A 26,875-nucleotide genomic window follows, 5' to 3' on the forward strand; every position below is an offset into this window, starting at 1 on the left:
GATGACGTCGGTGACGTGCCCGCGCATGCGCCGTCCCGAAGCAAAATGATCCGGCCGCGACTGAGAGAAGATGACGCGGCGGCGAAGAGAAGAAACGGAGCGGGTGAGTAAAATCAGATTTTTGTCTCCTGCGGATCCGGACGGCTTCCATAGGCTTCAATAGAAGCCCGAGGGAGCCGTCCCCGCGGGAGACCCGCATGAAAATGGAGCATGGTCCAGATTTTTTCATGCTCCATTTTTTTTTTAAAATCACTTTTATTGACCATCCGCGGGTATTTATCTACCCTGCGGGTGGTCAATGCATCCCTATAGGGTGCGGATCCGCGTGCAGGAGAAGAGTTAAAATCTGCTGCGGATTTTAATTCTTTTGCCCGTGGACATGAGCCCTAAAAGTTAAAGGAGGTTTCCAGTGAAATACTATTGTTGACCTATCATCAGGATAGGTCACCAATAGTTGATTGGCTGAGGGGGCGTGGCCTGGACGAGAACAACATGGCTGCGTAATATCTGATCTCCGCAAAGCACACCACCAAAAAGCAACTGCACAGCGACCTAAGAAGCTCCCTCTATCGATAAATCACATCGGTAATAGCTCTGGAAGCCGGCAGTCACCCGGAGATGTCTCGTAGAAGAGCTCTGCGCCCTCAGCCTAAGCGGCTAGACGACTTCTTCTCCGCTCAGGCCACCCGGCGCGCCGCTGCAGCAAGCCCTCCGACATCCTCGGTGTCAAGCGCAAGAAGCAGAAGAGAGAACTCTTCTTCCCCAGAGGCACAGATGGGAACCTCACCGGAGCGCATACTACAAGGAGCAGTGAGTGAATCTCATATTGCCCCAACGCAACACAAAAATGCAGGGAAGAGACACAGCACGGCCCCACACGCTGCTCACAAAATGGTGCCGGCCACCCTGCAGCAAACAAATTTAGATCACTCTCCCTCAGCAAGTCCACAAAAACAGAGACCCAGGATAGAGGACACTATAAATGCAGAATTTCAAGCGCCCACTCTTAAAGAATATATTGCTGCTTTACCCTCTTCCTCCCAACCAGCCTCTGAAACATTTATTAAGGACATGGTGATGGCTTTAAGTGACTCACTGCAATCCAATTTCAACTCTTTAAAAACCTCCCTAAAAAGCTCATTAGAAGATATAGGCGCAAGAGTTTCATATACGGAAAATAAAATGGGAGAATTTTCACAATCCCACAACGCACTAATAGATGCGCACTACGAGCTAGTAGATGAAGTATCCCAACTTAAAACAAAAATCGCGGATATGGAAGACAGAAATAGAAGAAATAATATTAAAATTCGAGGAGTTCCAGAGTCTATATTAACATCTGAAATTCCTGAATATCTAAACCGCCTAATGACCACTCTGCTTCCTAATGCATCCACACTAGACTTAGCGGTTGACAGAGCCCACAGACTTCCTAAGCCCAGCTATCTCGCCGATTCTGTACCAAGAGACATTATCGCAAGAATACATTTCTTCCAAACAAAAGAAGCTTTTATGTCTGCTGAACGGAAAGCCAACCAGCTACCAGCGCCATATGAAGATATCCGCCTATTCTCAGACCTATCCAAAGCTACCATGCAAGAAAGGAAAAAGTTTTCCCATATCACCACAGCTCTGCGACAGCAAAAAATACCATATAGATGGGGATACCCTACAAAAATCCTGATTAGGAAGGACGACATCACCCATGCAATCCTCAAACCGGAGGACGCCTTTCAATTATGCAAATCCTGGGGCATTAACCTACCCATTCCACAGTGCCCTCAGCCTACAGGGAAAAAGAGATCTCACGGAATACAGAGATCTGACTTACAAATGAATGACATTTCATGAGAGGAAGCTCAGTTCACCTAAATAGGTGGTCCTGTCAGGCGGACATGCCCAGACGAACTTTTCTCCCCTCGCCAATATTGTACAGGCTCTCTAGCCTGAGACAACCTTCTCAGTTCTAATTTCTCTTCTTTTTCAGTTACAGTTTCAAGTCTATTCACTTGTTTACACGCATAATATTGCTCCCCGTCAATATTTCAATATTTGATAATAATTTCAATAAGTACGGAGAGCAAGTTAGTCATATGCTATAGAATCTCATATTTATACTGTTAAAGGGGTTGTCCTGCGCCGAAACGGGTTTTTTTTTTTCAACCCCCCCCCCCCGGTTCGGCGCGAGACAACCCCGATGCAGGGGTTAAAAAAGAACACCGCACAGCGCTTACCTGAATCCCCACGCTCCGGTGACTTCTTACTTACCTGCTGAAGATGGCCGCCGGGATCTTCTCCCTCGGTGGACCGCAGGGCTTCTGTGCGGTCCATTGCCGATTCCAGCCTCCTGATTGGCTGGAATCGGCACGTGACGGGGCGGAGCTACACGGAGCCCCATTGAGAAAAGAAGAAGACCCGGACTGCGCAAGCGCGTCTAATTTGGCGATTAGACGCTGAAAATTAGACGGCTCCATGGAAACGATGACGCTAGCAACGGAGCAAGTAAGTGAAAAACTTCTGATAACTTCTGTATGGCTCATAATTAATGCACAATGTACATTACAAAGTGCATTAATATGGCCATACAGAAGTGTATAGACCCACTTGCTTTCGCGGGACAACCCCTTTAAGTTTAAAAGTTCAACTGTTGGTCTATCTGTGCTCCCACATCCCAACAAGGTATCCTAAAAACTAACAAAACATGTCAATCAAAATACTTTCCATTAACGCCAATGGATTGCATTCACCTTTCAAGAGATCCTCCCTATGGAAGGAAGCAATATCCTCCAACGCAGATATATTATGTGTTCAAGAGGCCCACCTCGTAGCCTCCACAGGTCCTACTATTACACATAATAAACTCCCAAAAATCTTTTCTGCCTGTTCTTCGAGAAAACGTGCAGGGACATTAATCGCATTCAGAGATACAATATAAACCGAAATATCAACACAAATATCGGACCCTGCGGGGAGATACCTCATCTTGACAGGCACGCTCAATTCTAAACCATTCACTTTGGTAAACTTATACGCACCCAACCAATCTCCCATACGTTTTCTAAACAAATTAGCAAGGAAAATAAGGAGATACGAGGTCGGTACCCTAATCATCTGTGGCGATTTTAATGCAGTGCCAGATAAAATATTAGACTCATCAAGAGGCCTTCTCAGATCTACCCCCTCACTGCAACCATGGCTACAAAAAGAAGTACTATACGATACGTTTAGGTGCCTAAATGCCTCTTCAAAAGAATTCTTCTACTCTCCTAGGTATAAATCCTTCTCAAGGATAGATCTTATCCTAGTGAACAAAATGGCTCTTCCCTCTCTCACAGATGCCCAAGTAGGTCTAATAACATGGTCAGACCATGCACCCATTACAATATCTATCACATTGGACCACACACACACAAGAAAAAAATCAAAAACTGGAAAAATAACACATTTCTCATGAAACTTCCAAAACATTACAATACTATATCCAAGCGGAGATTAGCGAATATTTTTAAAATAATGTTACTCCGGAAGTTTCTCCAATCACTATATGGAATGCCCACAAGGCATACATAAGAGGCGTCTTAATCAAAATCAGCTCACAACACAAAAAAGAAAAAACTAAACTAAACATGCTTACAACACAAATTTCTAACATAGAAAAAAAGATACAGGAATCCCCTTCTGAAAACCTACATAGAACTCTCTTTGAACTGCGACAAAAACTCAGAAATACATTATTAGACAACTTTGATAAAGAACTGAAATCTTCCCACTCAACCTTCTATAGTTCAAACAACAAACCTTCACGCATGCTAGCCAGATTAATTAAAAAGAGACCTCAAAAAGCCTCCATTCCGTACATCACAGACCCACATAACCCAAAAACAAAGATGATGCATCCTACTCAAATAACAGAAGTTTTTTGCCAATATTACAAAAAGCTGTACAATCTAAAAGACGATAAAAGCACGCCTCAACCAACGCCTCAAATCATAGACAATTTCCTGAAAGGAATAAAACTTCCAACACTTACAAAAAGCCATCTAGAACTTTTAAACTCTCCAATCACACCAATGGAAATTAACAACACTATTATCTCCTAGATAGCCCCAAAAGCCCCAGGTCCTGACGGATTCTCCAATGACTATTATAAAACTTTTCATTCACATCTATCCCCTCATATGTCCCTAGCCTTTAATCAAGGAATGAAACAACAATACTTTCCCCCAGAGATGCTAGAGGCTACAATAGTGACAATCCCAAAACCCGGAAAAACACCTACCTCACCAGAAAATTTTAGACCCATCTCCCTAGTAAACTGTGATATAAAAATATATTCAAAAACCATCGCCCGCAGACTCCTAAAAATGTTACCCGACATTGTACACTCTGATCAAGTGGGTTTTACAAGTGGTAGACAAGCCTCAGACGTAACAAGAAGAATACTAAATCTACTCCACAAAACAGCCCAGACACACTCCCCGACAATCTTAGTAGCTCTAGACGCCGAAAAGGCTTTTGACCGCCTTCAATGGAAATTTGCCTTTTCTACTCTAAACAAATTCGGATTCACCGGAGATATTCTAAATGATATATCCGCTCTTTACACATTTCCATCAGCAAAAATACTAGTTGATGGCACATTATCTAACTTCTTCTCAATTACCAATGGTACACGCCAAGGCTGCCCTTTGTCACCGCTACGGTTTACACTAGTTATGGAACCCCTAGCTGAACACATTAGAAACAATTTAGAAATACAAGGTATAAATGCTGGACACCGTCAACATAAAATAAGCCTGTTCGCAGATGATATCCTACTAACACTAACAAACCCACTCAACTCTCTCAGGAAAGTTTACCAAACTTTGACCAAATTTGCAGAAGCATCCTTTTACAAACTAAATATTACAAAATCACAAATATTAGGCATCCACATAAGGAAAAATTTAAAACAAGATATTATAAAGGAATTCTCTTTCCAGTGGCAAATAAAAATCATCCCATACCTAGGAATAAACCTTTGTTTCCCTATTTCTAATTTAATCTCAGTCAACTACCTTCCTCTTCTTGCTGATATACAGAAAGAACTGGAAACATACAAGACACGCCCCCTGTCGTGGATGGGAAGAGTTGTAGCATACAAGACAATACTGCCCAAAATTCTCCACTACTTTCGAACTCTGCCGGTCCAAGTCCCAAAACAAACTATTGCCGAATTCCAAAAACAAATTTCCAAATTTGTTTGGCAAAATAAAAAACCTAGAATAGCGCTCTCAATTTTAGCACTAAACAGATATCAAGGTGGCATAGGCCTCCCAAACCTGGAATTATACCGTAAAGCTACTATACTAAGCCAATTAACTCCTTGGACACAACATAACTCAAAGCCTGGCCCACATTGGAAATAGAACTAAACAATCAGAGACCATTACATCTCCGCCTCCACGCTCAGGCATTAGCCATAGGTGCCAATATTTTGGGAAACAATTTACCTAAGCCCAACCTATCTCTGCCCATGATAGCCTCCTTAGAAGCCTGGAAAGTCCTACTAGAAAAAAACGATAAAAACTCTTTCCATACCTTCCAAAAAATACCCCTTAAAACCCTGGAATACTTTATTCCCAACCTTAATCTAACCTCGTGGACAAACAAAGGAATCACCTATATTTCAGATTTAACTTAAAAAAAAGTATCCTATCTTTCCAAGACCACTCTTCTAAATACCATATAAAGACATCTGAAGTTTTCAGATATACACAGATAGCCTCCCTCCTACAAACACAAAAAATACAGGATATTAAAATTCCAAAGATTGCTAGTACAATACTAAATAGCGTTCAAACCAAATTTTCCCCCCGAACCTTCTACGACACACTTACAGGTACACTAAAACCAGAAAAAAAGTGTCACTTATTAAATTGGGAAAAAGACATGGGCCAGGAAATACCAATAGACTAATGGGTGAAAGCCTTTAAATGGGTCGGGCAGTCTTCCCACGGAGCTAGCCTGATAGAAACCCACACAAAAGTAACTAGATGGTAACCTCACTAGATGGTATTATACTCCAACCTTGTTAAAAAGAAGAAATCTATTAACAAATGATCTCTGTTGGAGAAAATGTGGTGGTCAGGGATCCTTGATTCACATCTTTTGGTCCTGCCCATGCCTGCAAATTTTCTGGAAAGAAACCTATAAATTAATCCACAATATATCTGGGACACTTCTCCCATTTAATCCAAGAGTAGCCTAACTATTAGTGGACCCCGGAACTCTCATACCCCATCTAAAGAGACTTATAGGTCACATTCTGCTCGGAGCTAAATACCTAATCACTAAAAAGTGGAAGTCTGATACCCTTCCTAATCGACAAGATCTTGTCCAACTGATCTCTGAACACAACATATATGAAAAAGTAATAGCCCTGCGAAACAACACAATTCAAAAATATAAAGAGATGTGGAACCCCTGGTTAAGACTATTTCCAGACTAAGGGAATTTCTTATAGACCAATACATTTTTAGTCATAGGCCTAGTTCTAGAGGCCTACGTTTCGTTCTATCTAAATAAGCATTTGCTTACTCCAAACTGCCCCCCCTCCCCATACCCCTCCTCCCCCCGTCCCTACCCCCTCCATATCAGAACTTTACCCTCGTCCCACTCTCTACCCTAGGGCACTTCTTGATTAAAAAGAATTCGAAAATATAATACATGTGGTTAAGTGCTCTTATAACTTCTTTATACAGCAAAAATTTGTTCAACGTGTGAGTTACATGTTATTCAAGCTGTAAAATCAGAAACAGAAACTCGTATTGTTAAGCTTTCATTTTCCTGCATGCTATAATCACAATGTAATGTACCTAAGCGTTCACTAATAAAGAAAGAATGTTTTAAAACAAAAAAAAAATAGTTGATTGGCTGAGGTCCATCGCTCAGGACCCCGACTGATTAACTGAGCGGGCACATGCTGTCAGCTCTGCAAATACACAGAGGTTGGAGTGGAAGCCTCCACACCGACCTCCATATAGTGGTCAGCGCTTGTAACTGCAGCCACAGCATGCCTGCAGTTGAAAGCATCGGCCACTACACAGAGGTCAGCGAGGAGGCTTCCGCTCCGACCTCTGTGTATTTGCAGCACTGACAGCATGCGCTCGCTCAGCTAATCGGTCAGGGTCCTGAGCGATGGACCCCGGCCAATCAACTATTGATGACCTATCCTGATGGCCATTCAGGGGTATGTATATTTCAGTTTATTATTTCAATGCAGCTAGGCCTATTGAATAGGAGTTGTCTGGTAAATGGATAACCCATTTAATCACTTTTTCTATATTCTGTTCATTTTAGCAGGTGGGTTAACAAAAAATAGCAATTGTTTTTCCCTCTTTAAGATGTTCTTGATACCAAACCGTGTAGCACAGAGCATAATGCTGTTTCAATAACTCCCATGCAATGGAAATACCATAGTGGCTGCGCTACACTATTTCAATAATGCCCATTCACTTCAGTGGTAGTTATGGTAACACCCAACTAGGAGGATGGGAAGCCAGCTGTGGGTGTATCATCTAACCAGGTAATGTGACAGCCCCTTTAGCCCTGTGATCATATCTATCAGACATTTCTGGCATATCCTGTGAGTATAATATTACATATTAAATGGGGCTTTCCGGCACTAAACTATTGATGGCCCATCCTCAGGATTGGTCACTAATAGTTGTTTAGGGAGGAATCAGCTGTATAGTGGCTGTGCCTTGTATAGCTGCTTCGTCCCATTCACTAGAATGGGATGGAGCTGCTCTCAGGCCATGTGATGAATGAATGCGATTTCAATGGCCTCTTTAGTCAGGTGATCAGAAAAGATCCCAAGTGGACAGATCCCCACCAATCAACTATAATCGAGAATAGATCATCTATAGGTTAGGAGAATGGAAGAATTATGAGTAAAGGGCTTTATAAATACCACAATCGCACTCCACTCACCAACTACTTCTCTTCTTGTTTGAAAGTCTGCAGTCTGTATTCTAATAAAACTGCCTTCCCAATAAATTTACAGCCTGCAAACAGTGCAAGTGTCGCCTGAAGACTTGACGTGTACCCCATGGGGTCCATATAACACAGGTTGAGGCACTAAATGAATAATAGTAATGATCAGGTGGAAGATGATATTCTGAGCTTCCCAGTAATTGAATACATTCAAACAAGATTTATGAAAGGCTCTTACCTTTCACCGACACCGATATGGGTTTATCGAGTCCACTCATTGTTACTTCAGAACTTTCCTGCAAGAATCCCACAAAAAGAGGTGAGAAAAAAAGACCCCTAATTTATCTTATGTCCATCAGTACTGTGCACTATCGGTGCTCCCCAGCCTCAACTAAATGAAACTGTGGAGTACAATCAAATTAAAACACTTTACTACGGACTTCTCTCCTGGACACCGAAGGAGCAGGATGTGTCTTACTGAGCTTCTGTGCTGACTCCTGGCCCAAGAGACATTGGGACTCCTTCGGTGCCCTGAAGCACCTGTAGGTGATTGATATCCCCCCCTACATGTCTTGGGCAAGCCGCCTGTGGAGGATCCATGGAGGCACAGAAAACAGCAGAGTCCGTGAGGACCAGGATACATCACTTTCCAGGACTTCTTCAGCGGCGGAGGATCCCAATAAGACCCCATCTAAATGCGACGTCCTGATCCAGAACCACATGACACAGCCACCGTCCCGCTGGGGCCTAGCAGAGTGCAAAGCCGTGACCTAAATTTCCGGCTGCCACATACGTGGCGTAGCCCTTACAGCGGCCCGAAGGGGTTGAAGAGGACCGCGGAGCCACCCTACCATCGGAAGGACACCGCTTACCATTCTGGTCAAATCTGCAATCTACACCGCTCCCCAAGCATGGTCTGGCTGGTTCCGGAGCCGTGGTCTGAAGTTTCGGCCACCCCACCTGCCGGGCTACCTCTGGTGGCAAAGACCTCCGGCGACCTCCGCTTGCCTGTTGCTCCCGCCCTGGACCCCCGCGACACGGACATTGATCTGCCGTGGCGTAGCAGTGCATAAAGCCGCGACCTAGAGTTCGGGCTGATCTGCGTGTTGCCTGAACACTTTGGCACCCGGAAAGGGCCAGAAAAGAATTTAGGCATTCATCACCTGCTGCTGTGGGAAACCCTCCCTGATACATTGGGAGATTCTGCCACTGTTGCTGCGCCGCCACCTGGGTGCAGCCTAGTTGGCTCCGGAGGCTTGCGGCCCCCAACTGCTGCGGACAATGCGGGGGTCCAACCACTCCACCTCCTAGACCGTTTCCAGCGGCAAAGATTCTCTGGCAAACTATGTCTACTGCCGCTCCCTACACAAACCCCTACAGTGCTACTACCTGCCCACCGAGGCCTAGTGACAATCGAAGCTGCGGCATGGATTTCTGACCACCCCAAGCATCGCAGGAGCATCGCGGCTGCACTGACTGGAATTGAAGGTAAGAGTCGGCGGAGGGGGCTCACATGGTCCACGAACACCAAGCACCCTGCAGCCAACAGCTGAGACCCACGGGAGTCGAGAGCCATAACACACAGTCTGGACCACGTCGATCCCCATTGCTGCCCTAACAATTGATATTGCTCTGGACTGTTGAAAAACTGGAGAAGGGAGGCTGTACCAGTGAGAGCACAATGTAGCAAGGCAGATTTAACCCCCGTAGATCAACACCACTGGAGACCGTGGAAGAAAGTGATGGTCATGTTGGCCATGACAATAGGGTGCCACTAACATGGATGGCTACTGCATAATTATCAGATGAGAAGCCACATCCATATCATTGACCTGCTGATAAATCTTTATTAATTTTAGAGATGGAGCGAAATTTTTGACCTTTGTGTACACAACCTGTGAAATCCCTAGACCTGGAGAGGTCCAAGTATTGACAAATACTTAAAGGGGTTGTCTCGCGAAAGCAAGTGGGGTTAAGTACTTCTGTATGGCCATATTAATGCACTTTGTAATATACATCGTGCATTAAATATGAGCCATACAGAAGTTATTCACTTACCTGCTCCGTTGCTAGCGTCCCCGTCTCCATGGCTCCGTCTAATTTCGGTGTCTTCTTGCTTTTTTAGACGCGCTTGCGCAGATGGATCTTCTCCATTCGGCTCGGCATCAGCGGCGTTTTGGCTCTGCCCCCTTGTACGCGTCATCGCGTAGCTCCGCTCCCGTCACATGTGCCGATTCCAGCCTCTGATGCCGAGCCGAAGGGAGAAGATCCATCTGCGCAAGCGCGTCTAAAAAAGCAAGAAGACACCGAAATTAGATGGAGCCATGGAGACGGGGACGCCAGCGCAGGGAAGGTAAGTGAATAACTTCTGTATGGCTCATATTTAATGCACGATGTATATTACAAAGTGCATTAATATGGCCATACAGAAGTACTTAACCCCACTTGCTTTCGCGAGACAACCCCTTTAAATGAACTTAGCGCTGGAGGGAGGGGGGGGTCTCTACATTCTCTGCTAAATCTCCGATGTGTAGCCGTGGGTCTGTTCTATACACATAAATGTGTTGATAATAACTTTGGAAAACAGACACATATTGTTTGATTTTTATGACATGAGAGGAGACAATACATAGGTCTGTGGTTGCAGCAGGTCCAGGTTTTTTTTTTTTTTGCTCCTAGTTTTTTATTGTTTCTTTTTTGCTTCTTCTTTTATTAGTTTCTAGTTGACAGTTTATACAATGAGAAAATTATATATTGGGACTGTGTCCACCTAAACCTCTGCTGATCGCCAGTCAAAGATTGCTTCATGCTAGATCAACATATGTACTGGTCCAGCTATCAGACCTTAGAGTTGTTAAAGATGTCTGAATCATGGTTATGATGCTGGATATGTGTTTCAATTGATTAAAAAAAAAAGAAAATAACTATTTCACCAGCATGGAAACTTGAGCGATACCCCCCAGGGCTACTGAGATGTGGAACTACCAGTTAATAAAATATATAAATTCTCATCCAGGAGAAGTTAGAATATCCACTTAAGGAAATGAAAACTAACCTACACTGTTGTGCCAAAAGTCATGAGATAGGAGTTAATATCATGTAAGATGCCCTATAGCCTTGTGAAGTGTAGTAACTGGACTGGCATCGATTTCACAAGAGGATCTCTGTTGGAAATGGATCTCTCCACCACATCCCATAAATTCTTGATTGGGCTCATGTCAGGCCACACCATTGTGAATGTGCAGGCCACACCATTCGTAGGAACTCTCCAGAATGCTCTGCGAACCAATTTTGGACAACTTGTGTCCGAAGGCATAATGCATTATCTGGCTGTCATATCACATCATTGTGGGGGTCCATGTAGACCATGATGGGCTGCAAATAGTCACTAAGCAGTGAACATAGCAGGCACTGGTGAATATGTTTAGGCAGATCAGTGGACCCAACCCATACCATGAAAACAGCCCCACAGCAGCATAGAACAACCACTAGCCTGCACAGTGCCTTGCTGACAACTGGAGTTCAGGGGGTCTGTGGAAAACATGAACCCTACCATGAGCCCGAAACAATTGGTACCATGACTCATTGGACAATGCCACATGTTGCCAGTTCTTTAGGGTCCAACTAGCAACCTCAAGTATCCAGATGAGGTACTGTCTCCAGTGTTGTCTTCTGCTACCATGTCCAATGGAAGCTAAAGAATGCTGCATTGACCTATGGAATATGTGTGTGGGGCCTCCTGCATTAAATGTGGATGTGACTTCTGCAATATTTGTGTGACTCTTTGCACGGACAATTCTAACCAGATGCCTCCGTTCATTCAGTGCGATGGCTGTGAATGGTTCATTGAGTTCTGCAGTGATTGGCTGAGCCACTCAAGAACCAATCACAGCCAGCGCTTCCTGGAGGAGGGGTTTTTGAACCCCTGACCAGGAAGCGCTTGTTGAAAACTACAAGGAAGTGTGTTGGGGAGCTGCGAGGAGAAATACAGCGGAGTGGACAGTGTTATGCGATGTATTGGTTTTTTGTTTTTGTTTTTTTTTAATGCAGCCATGGCTTATTTTCAGGGTGGGGCTTACATTTAAAGCCCGCCGAAAATCCCGGCAAAAGAGCGCTACAAAGTCACGCGGCTTTGTAGTGTCAAAGAAATCGTGTTATCGCCACCAGAAACAGCGATATCACACAGAACATTGCTGCGATATCGCTGTTACCCGTGTGATAGAGGCCTTAAAACACTAGCAACCACTTGCAGCCGCTATTGCTGATAGCCCACAATAACCACATGACATAGACTACACTGCTGCCGGAGAAGATTACTGAAAAGCTTCATTACATCTGTATGTAGAGGATTTACAGAAATCTCAGCTTCACCTACCTGATGATCCAGTGGGACATGTTCCTCTTCCTCTGGACAATCCTGGGAATATAGAGGACTGGGACATAGCTCTGGGGGATTTCTCTGGCTGGATCCATCTATAGGAAATAACCAGAAACTGAATACATTGTATATCTGATGATCAGATGAGCGCGGGACTAGCCGACCCTCAAAACTGTCCCATACAATAAATGAAGGTTTCCTCTTACCCGGTGATGTGAGGGGCTGCCCCTCCTCCATCATGGCGTCCTTGTACAGATCCTTGTGTCCTTCTAAATACTCCCACTCCTCCATGGAGAAATAGACAGTGACGTCCTGACACCTTATAGGAACCTGACACACACAATATACCGTCATCCTCCAGACTCCTTCCTTGGCTGTATTATATAATGCCCCCCATTCCCAGCAGCGCTCACCTCTCCGGTCAGCAGCTCAGTGATCCTGTGGGTAACTTCTAGGATCTTCTGCTCATGTATCAGTGAATGAGGTGAAGGCTCGGTGATGGGGCTCTGGGTCTGGCTCTGTCCTCTTGCCACACAGGGGGTCACACACTCACCAGACAACTTCTTCACTACTGTGTAATCCTGTGGATGGTGAGACACTGATCACTACATGGAGGCTAAGAATCCTTCACCTTTCCCGCCATTCCCCTGTTTATTACTAGAGATAAGAGTGACATCATGTGAAGCTCTCACCTCCCCAGTTATCCAGTAGATGATCTCCAGGGTGAGGTCTAATATCTGGGCAGCCATGTGGTCTCTGTCCTTCTCCATCCTTGGTGGGTCATTGATGGAAAGGACCATCGTCTTTATCTGTGAGAGTCCTGAGCCTAAGGAACCTGAAGGGGACAAGAGCATCTTCCATGAAGGGTTTTACTACAAGGGAATTATAGAGGATTAGTGACAGCATATAATAGAGGTGATTTAGCTATGAAGGAGTGTTATATAATATCCTGATCAATAATCTGGTATATATTAATCAGCCGCCCCTGCTATATAGTGAGTACAGAGCCACACAGTATATACATTATTGTTAGGGAAATCATCAGAGGGATTTTATAGTGTTTCATTGCCTGGTCCAAATTATATGAGAAGTGTGTACACAGATCCCCGACACATGACACGGCCTGTATCATCCGACAATGAAGCTCTTCTGAGTTTATTACAAAGCAGACAACGTATATATGTTCATTTACGAATGGTCAGAAATACATGCCCCCTGTAATCATAAGAACTCATGATTGGCTCTGGGTGCTAACGGTTTAACATATGTTACTTAACACCTCAAGGCGTGTCACTCCAAACACGTAATTCCCAGGAATAGAAACTTAGTTCTGTACAAACTGTCCTAGCAGTGGAGGATTAGAAACCGTTATCTCTAGACATTCCTAAACCGTGACAGGATATAGAGAGAATATGAGCCTGTCCACATACCAGTGTACAACATGAACTGCATTAACCATTTAGACGCTGGTTATCAATTTTTTTTGTGCATATTTTATGCCCTCTTTTTCTCTGGTTGACCATTACTAGTGGGGCCACTGCAGGGGACACTAGTACTACTGGGGTCGATATAGGGGACACTATGACTAATGACACCACTGCAGGGGTCACGATTACTACTGGGGGCAGTAAATGGGACACTATGACTACTGAGACCACTGTGGGGGTCACTACTATTACTACTGTGGCTTCTGTGTGGGACAGTATTACTACTGAGGTGACTGCAGGGTGGTCACTATTACTTCTGGGACTGTTTTAGGGGACAATATTACTACTGAGGCCACTCTGCTTGTGGCAGCATACCTCAAGCTGACTTAGGCCGCCTGCACACGAGCGTTCCGGATTCCGCTAGCGGATTTTCACGCGCGTATGGTACCTAAATGTGCTTGCGGATAGGTGCGGATGCGTGAAAAATCACGCGCGGATATACGTGGATGTGTTGCGGAAAAAAACGCGCAGAAAAACCAGCAGACACCCCTTATTGTAAACCCAACCCCTAGAGAACTGCCCATTCCTTGGAAAACAGCTTAAAAACCAACACCCAGACTCCGTTTGTCCCTCTTGCTTGTGCGAGCACCGTTAAATTATTGATGTCTTTGTGGGCATGGTTGATCCATGTAACTTTTTTCAGGGGCTTCTCCAGCGTGACTTTATTTCAGTCACTGCAAAAAAATTCACAAGAGGAATTCATTACTACAGATTTTGCATTCTTACATCCTGCATTGGCAAGAAATACTACCTATCTCCCTCTACAAATTTGCCTGTGAAGCTCTGCTGTGTGTTGGGACGCCTTCTACCATGCCTACTTCCTGTAGTCATAGCAACCAGTGACTCCATCCACAGCTGCACTCCGGATGTACTGCGTGAAAAAACGCACCCATTCACTTGTATTGGAGGCTTCACGCGCAGAATCCGACCCAAACTAGAACAGGTCGCAGATTTTTTCACGCGCGTGAAAAAACGCGATACAAATCCGTCCGTCTGGGGACAACTGCGGATCCTCATAGGAGTATATTGGCTGCGGTCTGGGGCAGATAATGTGCCTAAAATAACGCACTGGAAATTCCGTTCGTGTGCAGGCAGCCTTAGGGTATGTTTATATGTGTCGGAAATGCTGCAAAATGTCCACAGCAGAAGTTTACGCCGCAAATTCTGCAGCATTTCTGCATCCAAAAAGAAGGTAAAATGTGTACCACTGGCGCGGATTTTGATTGGAAATCAGCCGTGTACTGGCAACTGATTTCATACAATGCGGCGCTTCCTTCACCTCCTCCGAAGGCTTCCCACTGTGAGCGCTTCCCGGCTTCTACTTCCCAGTGGCCTGGTCAGATGAGGCCACTACACAGGGGTCAGAGCAGCAGCTTCCGCTCTGACCGCAATGTATTCTGGCACTGACCGCCAGTGCTGCCTGGAAAACCCCTTTAATATAAAATTTCTGAATATGTTAGCCTTGCCCTTTAATTTAAGCCACACCCCAGGGGAAGGCCACTCCCATTTCCTTCCAACCTGCTGCTGCAGTGTCGCCCTGTGAAGGACTCTCCTTGGTTGACATCTATGTAACTATAATAAACCAAGAGCCTAAGGTTTCATGCATACGGCTTGTGGGTAATCCCACAGGGGATCCGCCCGTGCCCACTGTCGGCGACCCTCTTTGTCTACTCTGTATTGCAGATGTGTCAGCGTCGCACAGGCGCAGTACAGATTTTCCCCGCGCCGTAGATGATGCGCAGCTCCTGCGGTGATTAATTGCCGCGTATAAGATGGCTTCCATTGACTTGTAAGCCGTCCACACGTACCCCGATCTAAAATAGAGCACGCTGTGATTTTATTTATGGAAATTGTGTCCGCAAAAAAAATCCGCTTGTGTGTGTGGAGTGGAATCTCCACGCACATCCATGGGCAAATTGAGCAGCGGATCGCCCACGCTGGTGACATGCGCTGGATCTGCAATTAAATTTGCCTTGTGTGCAATGAGGCTGTTAAAGCAAAAAAATGTATGGCCGTTTAGGGACAGTCTGGTGTACCCTAGTGAATGACGTCATATGACCCGTGATGTCATATGACTGAGGAATTAAATGACAGAGCCCACACAGTTATAGGTTCAGCGAAGAATTCCCACCTGATGGGTATCGGGCATCTGTATTTATAACCCCCTTACATCGGGGTGTCACAACATCATTGGACATTTAATAGAGATGAGCGAGCACCAAAATGCTCGGGTGCTCGTTGCTCGAGTCGAACTTTCCACGATGCTCGAGGGTTCGTTTCGAGTAACGAACCCCATTGAAGTCAATTGGCGACTCGAGCATTTTTGTATATCGCCGATGCTCGCTAAGGTTTTCATTTGTGAGGAGGAACCGGAGGCACACACTGCAAAGGGTTGGCAGGGCCAGGCAGCGACCCTCTTGAAAAGGGGCGGGGCGATAGCCCACAATGCTGTACAGAAGCAATGAGAAATCCAATCCTGTGCCACCTCCATCAGGAGCTGCACACGTGGGCATAGCAATGGGGAATCCATGTGCCACAAACTATTCATTCTGTCAAGGTGTCGCATAGCTCAATCGACACTGTAAGGGAAAAGCCATCTGCGCTCTGCCCCCTACCCAAGTCAGTGTCTTTGTGCCAGACAGGTCAAACACCGCGATGGGAGCTAAGTTTGCACCAACAGCATAGGTGGGTCCTAGGAAACCCAAGACATGAACCAAAAATTGATCTGAGCGGCCAAACATGGCAGACTTGCACCGCGCCCACGACATAGGCCTCGGCCCACAGCTTCAGCAATCCTAGGCAGGAAGCGGACTTTCACTGCAGCAAGGACATAGGCCTCTGCACAAACCCTCAGCAATCGCGGGCCTACAGCGGACTCCAATGCTAGCGTAGCTGTGCACGTCTCATTAGCGCTGTATTGCTCCTGTAGTTTGTCCCAATGCAGTGCCCCAGATAGTAGAGCTAACGTCAGATGAAATACAGGTGGGCTTCAGCCCACACTGCATGCCCCAGTCAGACCGGGGTTTTTTATAAATAGTCACAGGCAGGTAGAACTCCGCAATGGGAATTCCGTGTGCACCCACAGCATGAGTGGCTCCCTGGAACCCACCGGCAGTACATAAACTAATCCCATTGCAGTGCCCAGCACAGCTTAGGTAATGTCAGATTAAATGCAGGTGGGCTTCGGCCCACACTGCATGCCCCAGTCAGACTGGGGTTCTTTATAAGTAGACACATGCAGTTACAACTCCGTGTGGACCGACAGCATAGGTGAGTCCCAGGAAGCCACCGGCGGTACATAAATAAATCCCATTGCATTGCCCAGCACAGCTGAGGTAACGTCAGATTAAATGCAGGTGGGCTTCGGCCCACACTGCATGCCCCAGTCAGACGGAGGTTCTTTATAAGTAGACACATGCAGTTACAACTCCGTGTGGACCGACAGCATAGGTGGGTCCCAGGAAGCCACCGGCGGTACATAAATAAATCCCATTGCAGTGCCCAGCACAGCTTAGGTAACGTCAGATTAAATGCAGGTGGGCTTCGGCCCACGCTGCATGCCCCAGTCTGACAGGGGTTTTTAATACATAGACACTGGCAGGTACAAATCCCTAATGTGAAGTCCCTGTGGACCCACAGCATGGGTGGCTCCCTGGAACCCATCGGCGGTACATTAATGTATCCCATTGCAGTGCCCAGTAACATATCACTAGCAGCAGTATAGGGGGAGCACAGTCTTAGTTCCATTTCAGTAGTAGTAGCAGTCAAGACAGGCCACAGTAACATTCCCGTTGCAGCAGTTTAGGGAGATAACAGTCTCTTTCACATTTCAGTAGTTGCAATATAGACAAGGCCCCAGTTACATTTATGTAGCAAAAGTGTAGGCCAACCCCACACACCTTGCTGTAGCATGAGTGCAGGCGAAGCCTATAAAAATTACTAGGATTACACTGTAGGCGAGGGCCCCAAAAAATTGGTGTACCAACAGTACTAATGTACCTCAGAAAAATTCCCCATGCCCAACCAGGAGGGCAGGTGAAACCCATTAATCGCTTTGGTTACTGTGGCTTAATTTGTAACTAGGCCTGGAGGCAGCCCAGTTAAAATAAAGACACGGATTACTTACTGGTAGTTTCATTTCCAGGAGTCATCACGACGGCCCCATTTACATATGGAGGTTGCCCTCTGACCTCAGTAGGGACAGGAAGAGAGTTTAAAAGCACCTCCCTTTCCACCATGCTTTAGTGACTTACAAATTATTACGGTGGACAATGTTTACTAAACCAAAATTTACCTTTATTCGGTCGTATTTACATTGAAAAGAACATTAATTATTCTAGAAGGGAGGGAACTATGGGCCGTCGTGATGACTCCTGGAAATGGGACTACCGGTAAGTAATCCGTATCTTTCCAGGTCGTCATCCCGACGCCCCATTTACATATGGAGTATACCAAATCATACGTGACTTTTAGGGTGGGACTACTGCCTGGAGGACTTTTTGTCCGTAGCCCAGGTTTTTGTCTGACTGGACGTTAACCCTATAGTGTCTGATAAACGTGTGTTATGCTAGACCAGGTGGCTGCTTTGCAGATTTGCTCCGCAGACGCCTGGCCTTTTTCTGCCCAAGAGGAGGAGAGAGAGCGTGTGGAGTGGGCTCTAATTTTTCCCGGGGGATCGAGGCCCCTGGCTTTATATGCCTCTTGGATAGCAGTCTTGATCCATCTCGCAATGGTGCCCTTAGATGCCGTCTTTCCTTTTGCCGGCCCCTGAAATTGGATAAAGAGGTTGTTATTTTTCCGGAAAGAGCGGGTAGCTTGTAAATACACTAGAACGGCTCTTCTAAGGCCTCCTTCCCACGAACGGATTTACGCTGCGTAAATCCGCGGCAAAAATCCGCTGCGTTGCCCCATGCTATTAGGTTTTATTGAACCTAATAGCACAATGCACACGATGCGTAATTCCACCGCGGAATTACGCACCGTGAAATCTCCCGTTCTCACCCGCAGCATGTTCTATTTGCTGCGGGTGTACGCGCTGACGGCTTCTATTGCAGTCAATGGAAGCCGTCCGTTCACGCTATCTCCCGCTGCAACCAGCGGAAGATAGCGTGAAAAAACGCTTCCCCGCCTACCGCCGCGCGTCATATGACGCGGCCGGCGCGTCATATGATGCGGCCGTTGCGTCACGTGACACGGCCGGCCGCGTCATGTGACGCGGTGGGCGTGTCACATGACGCGACGGCGGTGGGCGGGGAAGCGTCTTCACGCTATCTTCCGCTGGTAAGTATGGGGTCTCTGGGGGGCGCCGTGACGGGCTTCACTGCGTAATATTACGCGGTGGAGCCCGTCACGCTCGTGGGAAGGAGGCCTAACATCTAGGCTGTGAAATTCGCGTTCTCTATCATTGCGAGGATTTTGACAGAAAGAGAGCAGGGTGATTGTCTGCTCTCTATGGAATTTCGACACTACCTTCAGTAGGAAGGCTGGGTCTAGCTTAAAGGTGATTCTGTCATTTTGTATAAGCATGTAAGGTTCAATACAGCATAAGGCTTGTAATTCCCCTATTCTCCGAGCCGAAGTTATGGCGACTAAAAGGGTAACTTTTAGTGTGAGTAATCTTAGTGGGAGTTGGGAGAGGGGTTCAAAGGGGGGGTTGGCAAAAACTATTCAAGACTAGGTTTAAGTCCCAGGTAGGGAAAGTTTCCGTAATAAAAGGCCGAAGCTTATCTGCCCCTTTGAGGAATCTACGAACCCAGCGGTGTTCTGCCAAAGGAAAGTCTAGTTAAGACCCCAGTGCGGCTGTCTGAACCTTATGGGATCTTGGGCTAAGGCCTTTTTCCTAGGCCTGCCTGCAAAAATTCCAGGATTGCGTGGTATGTCGATCTCTGGGATTTTGCCTGGATCTATTTTGCAGAGGTCTGTGAACTTCCTCCATATCCTATCATAGATGGTTGTAGTGATAGGTTTACGCTCTTTGTTAAGGTGGTAATTACTTTATGGCAGAGTCCCTTCCCTCGCGGTATCATGCTTTCAGCATCCATGCCGCTAGTTTAAATTTTTCGACCCCCGAGTAGTTTAGCGGGCCCTGGAGAAGATCTTCCACGGCCGGTAGTAGAAGTGGACCCCGGATCGTCAAGGCTTTTAGCAGGGGATACCAGGGTCTTTTGTCCCACATGGGGGCAACTAGGATGACTGACACCCGGCTGATCTGGATTTTTCTGAGGGTGTGGGGGATCAGTGGGAAGGGGGGGAAAGGTGTAGGCTATGTCCCTGTCCCAGCTTTGGGACAGGGCATCTACTCCACACGGGTTGTCTCCTGTATTTAGCGAGTAAAAGTCCCAGCACTTTGTATTTCCCCTCGTGGCGAACAGGTCTATCTGCGGTTCTCCCCACTGGCAGATTAGTTGATCGAAGACTCGCTGGTTCAGCTCCCATTCTCCCGGAAGGACGCTCTGTCTGCTCAGGAAGTTGGCAACGATATTTGTGGACCCTTTTAGATGGATCGCTAAGAGGGACAGCATGTTGGATTCCGCCCAGCGGAGTATCTTTGCTGCCAGTTGTTGGAGGTGTGCGTGTCGCATTCCCCCCTGGTGACGAACAAACGACATAGCTGTCATATTATCAGTCAAGATTTTAACATGCCTTCCCTTTAAATGGGGTTCTGTTGCATGAAGGGTCTCCCAGATTGCTCTTAATTGTCTATAATTAGATGAGCGCTTTGCTACCTGGGAGTCCCAGGTTCCCTGTAGATTTAGGTAGGCTACTTGCGCTCCCCGTCCTGTTTTACTGGCATCTGTTGTGATGGGTACAGCGGGTTCTCGCGACCAGGAGGTACCTTTGTTTAGGTTCCTCTGTGAGGTCCACCAGCGTAGGGACTCTCTAACTTGGACGGACAGGCTCACCTTCTTATCCGGGGAGGTCTGCCGTTTGTCCCACCTGGCAAGGATGAACCTTTGTAGTTGACGAGTATGGGCTTGTGCCCATGGTATTATCTGTATGCATGCTGTTAGAATACCGAGCACCTTCATCGTTTCTCTGGTAGATGCCGTAGTAGCCCGACAGAGGGAGGTTACTGCTTGGATAAGGTCTTCCTTCCTAGATTAAGGAAACCGAGATTCGTGGATGTGGGAGTCTAATAATACGCCCAGGTATACCTTTTGTGTACCTGGGTTCAGGTCGGACTTCTGTTCATTGACTATCCACCCTAAATTGTTTAGGGTAGACAGGACCGTGGATAGGTCCGTGCGTATGGCCTTTTCCGTTCTTGACACAAGCAAGAAATCATCGCATTATGGAAAAATAAGGATTTGGTTCCGTCTGAAATAGGCTACCATTTCTATTATTATTTTTGTAAAAACCCGAGGAGTGGTCGAGATTCTGAACGGTAGGGCCGTAAACTGGTAGTGCTGGATTTTGTCACCCTCCCGCAGGGCGAATCTCAAGTATTTATGATGGACTGCGGCTATTGGGACGTGGTAGTATGCGTCTTTGAGATCTATAGAGCACATTACATTCACTTCAGGAGGTGGCTGCCGTGTCCTCCTCGGAAAGGATGGTTTTCTGTAAGTCTGCCGTCTTTCTCCAGGATCTTGTCCAAGACGGGCCCAAACATGTATTCCCCTTGGAATGGGATGGCGCAGAGTTTTATTTTATGATGTTATGTCTGCAGCCCCAATGCCCTTCTTGCAGTATTGCTAAGGACCCCGGTTTTTGCGTCATATCTGACGGTCTCTGCTGATGCGTCGGACAGAAAAGCGGTAGCCATTTTTAGGAGGGGAAGACAACTGGCTAACTCCTCTCTAGGGGCCCGGTCCTTAATAGAGGCTTCCAGCCTGTTTAGCCATAGGACCATGGATCTGGCCACGGAAGTTGATGCAATGCTGTCCTCGTGTGAGGTGTCTTCAAAGGGCAAGAGGGCTTTCTTGGCTACCTTTGCGCTTTGTATATTGACCTTAGGGGTGTCTCTGTATAGGCGGACGTCCTCAGGAGCGAACACAAGCCGGCCTTCATCTGCAAACACCTGTTGCAGGGTCTGGTTGACCGGGAACATGGCCGTACATTTCGTCCTGAATCGTCCTGGGCGGGTGATCCTCTTTTTTCTGCATTGTCTCCCTCACTGCCTTGATGAGGTGCGCAATGTCGTTTGAGGAGAAATAGTATTTTTTCTCATCCTCTATAAGTACTAGCGGGTCCCCTAGTTCTCCTTCTGACAGGAGTTCCAGGGATTCACCGGAAATTGAGCTCGCCGATTCAGTTTGTCTTGGTCTTTTAGGGACCCGTGACGGACCTGGCTGAGCCTGGGGGAAGGACGCCATGGAGGCCTGTAATTCTTCCCTGATCATAAAGAGGATGTCAGTTTTAAACGACGCTTTTTCCCCCGCTAATATCTTTCATGCTCGCATAGGGCTTTTCTTGAGCTTTTTGCTGCAGAGCCCTTTTTTATTCTTTTTCCCTGGGGTCTGCCTTAATCTTTGGACCTTCCCTATCCATCTAACCCATACAAAACAATGGGGGAGAGAAAAAGGGGAACATATATGCATCCGATCCAGTACAAATGGCAATTTGCGCATTCCATTTTTGGCATATAGCCTACTCACGGCTTGTAGGGTATCTGTTTCTCCTTCTCGTGCTGAGCTGTCGCGAGTAGACATGCTTTTGGCACTTCTAGGCAGTCAGCAGGATACCTCCATGGAGTAGAGCCTGCTTTATATAGAAGAAATTTCAAATTTGGCGCCATTTCCGGGTTCTCTGCCGGTAGCCACGCCCCCTACGTTGAGCGCGTGACATCACCACGCCTGATGACGTCACCATTATGCGCGCCGAGGAACCAGGAGCCCAGGGAGGCCACGCTGCTGTTCCCTGCAAGGAGTGACTATCCCATCACGGCAGCGGCGGCCTGAACATGCGGACCGCGCGAGGGAGACTTGCGCTGCTGAGGCGACTTATGGCTCCTTCGGCGGCGCAGGTCGGGGATGCAGGGACTACAGCGGTATGCGGCCCCGACCTCTACCCCTCCAGGGGGATCGCACAGCGTGCGGTAAGTTTTCTTTCTCCACAGATTCGCTGGAGCTCTGCTTCATCTGGCCACCGTAGGGACAGGAAGACACTAAAGCATGGTGGAAAGGGAGGTGCTTTTAAACTCTCTTCCTGTCCCTACTGAGGTCAGAGGGCAACCTCCATATGTAAATGGGGCCGTCGGGATGACGACCAGGAAAAATTGGTTCAGGTGCAAGTTTCAACGCTTTAATGAGAATTGAAACGTATAAACATTGTTTACAAAAGTAATATGACTGAGCCTTGTGGGCCTAAGAAAAATTGCCCGTTCGGCGTGATTACGTGAGGTTTCAGGAGGAGGAGCAGAAGGAGGAGGATAATTATAATACACGGATTGATGAAGCTAAAAGGTCCCTGTTTTTTATGGTGATAGAGATGCTTCCATCCTGCGGGTGCAGCCTACGTATTGTTTACGTACCGCTGCTGTCCGCTGGTGGAGAAGTCTGGGGAAATCCAGGCTTTGTTCATCTTTATGAGTGTAAGCCTGTCGGCACTGTCAGTTGACAGGCGGGTACGCTTATCCCCAGCTGCACTAAAGACCCTCTCTGACAAGACGCTAGCCGCAGGACAAGCAAGCACCTCCAGGGCATACAGCGCGAGTTCAGGCCACGTGTCCAGCTTCAACACCCAGTAGTTGTAGGGAGCAGAGGCGTCACGGAGGACGGTCGTGCGATCGGCTACGTACTCCCTCACCATCCTTTTACAGTGCTCCCGCCGACTCAGCCTTGACTGGGGAGCGGTGACACAGTCTTGCTGGGGAGCCATAAAGCTGGCAAAGGCCTTGGAGAGTGTTCCCCTGCCTGCGCTGTACATGCTGCCTGATCTCCGCGCCTCCCCTGCTACCTGGCCCTCGGAACTGCGCCTTCTGCCACTAGCACTGTCGGATGGGAATTTTACCATCAGTTTGTCCGCCAGGGTCCTGTGGTATAGCATCACTCTCGAACCCCTTTCCTCTTCGGGTATGAGAGTAGAAAGGTTCTCCTTATACCGTGGGTCGAGCAGTGTGTACACCCAGTAATCCGTAGTGGCCAGAATGTGTGTAACGCGAGGGTCACGAGAAAGGCATCCTAACATGAAGTCAGCCATGTGTGCCAGGGTACCTGTACGCAACACTTGGCTGTCCTCACTAGGAAGATCACTTTCAGGATCCTCCTCCTCCTCAGGCCATACATGCTGAAAGGATGACAGGCAAGCAGCATGGGTACCCTCAGCAGTGGGCCAAGCTGTCTCTTCCCCCTCCTCCTCCTCATGCTCCTCCCCCTCCTCCCCCTTAACGCGCTGAGATATAGACATGAGGGTGCTCTGACTATCCAGCGACATACTGTCTTCCCCCGCCTCTGTTTCGGAGCGCAAAGCGTCTGCCTTTATGCTTTGTAGGGAACTTCTCAAGAGGCATAGCAGAGGAATGGTAACGCTAATGATTGCAGCATCGCCGCTCACCATCTGGGTAGACTCCTCAAAGTTTCCAAGGACCTGCCAACCAGGCCCACTCTTCTGTAAAGAATTGAGGAGGCTGACTCCCACTACGCCGCCCATGTTGGAGTTAGTATTCCACTATAGCTCTACGCTGCTCATAGAGCCTGGCCAACATGTGGAGCGTAGAGTTCCACCGTGTGGGCACGTCGCACAGCAGTTGATGCACTGGCAGATTAAACCGATGTTGCAGGGTCCGCAGGGTGGCAGCATCCGTGTTGGACTTGCGGAAATGTGCGCTGAGCCGGCGCACCATTCCGAGCAGGTCTGACAAGCGTGGGTAGCTTTTCAGAAACCGCTGAACCACCAAATTAAAGACGTGGGCCAGGCATGGCACGCTGCCGAGCTGCAGAGCCGCCGTAGGTTACGGCCATTGTCACACACGACCATGCCCGGTTGGAGGCTCAGCGGCGAAAGCCAGCGGTCGGTCTGCTCTGTCAGACCCTGCAGCAGTTCGTGGGCTGTGTGCCTCTTCTCTCCTAAGCTAAGTAGTTTCAGCACGGCCTGCTGACGCTTGCCCACCGCTGTGCTGCCACGCGACACCGACTGCTGGCGACGTGCTGCTGCTGAACATCTTGATTGCGAGACAGAGGTTGCGTAGCAGGAGGAGGGTGGTTTAGTGGAGGAAGCATACATCGCCGCAGATACCAGCACCCAGCTGGAGCCCGCAATTCTGGTGGTGGGTAGGAGGTGAGCGGTCCCAGGCTCTGACTCGGTCCCAGCCTCCACTAAATTCACACAATGTGCTGTCAAGGAGATATAGTGGCCCTGCCCACCTGTGCTTCTCCACGTGTCCGTTGTTAAGTGGACCTTGGCAGTAACCGCGTTGGTGAGGGCGCGTACAATGTTGCGGGAGACGTGATCGTGCAGGGCTGGGACGGCACATTGGAAAAAGTAGTGGCGACTGGGAACCGAGTAGCGCGGGGCCGCCGCCGCCATTCTGTTTTTGAAAGCCTCCGTTTCCACAAGCCTATATGGCAGCATCTCCAGGCTGATCAATTTGGCTATGTGCACGTTTAACGCTTGAGCGTGCGGGTGCGTGGCGGCGTACTTGCGCTCAAACAGTTGCGCTAGCGACAGCTGGACGCTGCGCTGAGAGACATTGCTGGATGGGGCCGAGGACAGCGGAGGTGAGGGTGTGGGTGCAGGCCGGGAGATGGTCGTGCCTGTGTCCTGAGAGGGGGGTTGGATCTCAGTGGCAGGTTGGGGCACAGGGCGAGAGGCAGTGGTGCAAACCGGAGGCGGTGAACGGCCTTCGTCCCACCTTGTGGGGTGCTTGGCCATCATATGCCTGCGCATGCTGGTGGTGGTGGCTCCCCGGCTGATCTTGGCGCGACAAACCTTGCACACCACAGTTCGTCGGTCGTCTGCACTCTCACTGAAAAACTGCCACACCTTTGAGCACCTTGGCCTCTGCAGGGTGGCATGGCGTGAGGGGGCGCTTTGGGAAACAGTTGGTGGATTATTCGGTCTGGCCCTGTCTCTACCCCTGGCCACCGCACTGCCTCTTCCAACCTGCCCTGCTGCTGCACTTGCCTCCCCCTCTGAAGACCTGTCCTCAGTAGGCTTAGCAAACCAGGTGGGGTCAGTCACCTCATCGTCCAGCTGCTCTTCCTCCGAATCCTCTGTGCGCTCCTCCCTCGAACTTACTGAAATTACTACTACCTCACTGATAGACAACTGTGTCTCATCGTTATCGTCCTCCTCACCCACTGAAAGCTCTTGAGACAGTTCCCGGAAGTCCCCAGCCTCATCCCCCGGACCCCGGGAACTTTCCAAAGGTTGGGCATCGGTCACGACAAACTCCTCCGGTGGGAGAGGAACCATTGCTGCCCCTTCTGGGCAGGGGCCTGAGAACAGTTCCTGGGAGTCTGCCTGCTCCTCAGAATGTGTCATTTTAATCGAGTGAGGAGGCTGGGAGGAAGGAGGAGCAGCAGCCAGAGGATTCAGAGTTTCAGCTGTGGACGGCGTAGAAGACTCGGTGGTCGATAGATTGCTGGATGCACTTTCTGCCATCCACGACAGGACCTGCTCACACTGCTCAGTTTCTAATAAAGGTCTACCGCGTGGACCCATTAACTGTGAGATGAATCTGGGGACACCAGAAACTTGCCTCTCTCCTAATCCCGCAGCAGTCGGCTTCGATACACCTGGACCAGGAGCTCGGCCTGTGCCCACACCCTGACTTGGGCCTCCGCGTCCTCGCCCGCGTCCTCTAGGCCTACCCCTACCCCTCAACATGGTGTATTACGAGTAGAGCAGAAACAGAACGCTGTAATTAAATGTGCCGCTTATTGGCCTGTGGTTGGAGGCTGACTTCGCTTACGGAGCGCACAGCAGAGCCAGGAAACAATTATGCGCAAGCCTGTAGTGAGACCTAGGTGCGTATGACTGAGCTACTGGAATTCACAGTGCAGAACCAGTCAAGTGGCCAAAGGCCAGTGGTAGGCCTTAAGTATTTTGCTTCTATTTTTTAAAATGGTGAGGTGAAAAAACAGACAGACAC

The 26,875-nt window shown here is 48.0% G+C and overlaps 1 pseudogene; it reads right to left on the bottom strand.

The window, feature by feature from the left end:
• Positions 1-26,875, bottom strand: part of LOC136620553 (zinc finger protein 850-like) — a 493,122-nt pseudogene that overhangs the window by 70,108 nt on the left and 396,139 nt on the right.

The sequence above is a fragment of the Eleutherodactylus coqui genome, chromosome 3, assembly GCF_035609145.1.
Source record: "Eleutherodactylus coqui strain aEleCoq1 chromosome 3, aEleCoq1.hap1, whole genome shotgun sequence".
Classification (NCBI taxonomy): domain Eukaryota; kingdom Metazoa; phylum Chordata; class Amphibia; order Anura; family Eleutherodactylidae; genus Eleutherodactylus; species Eleutherodactylus coqui.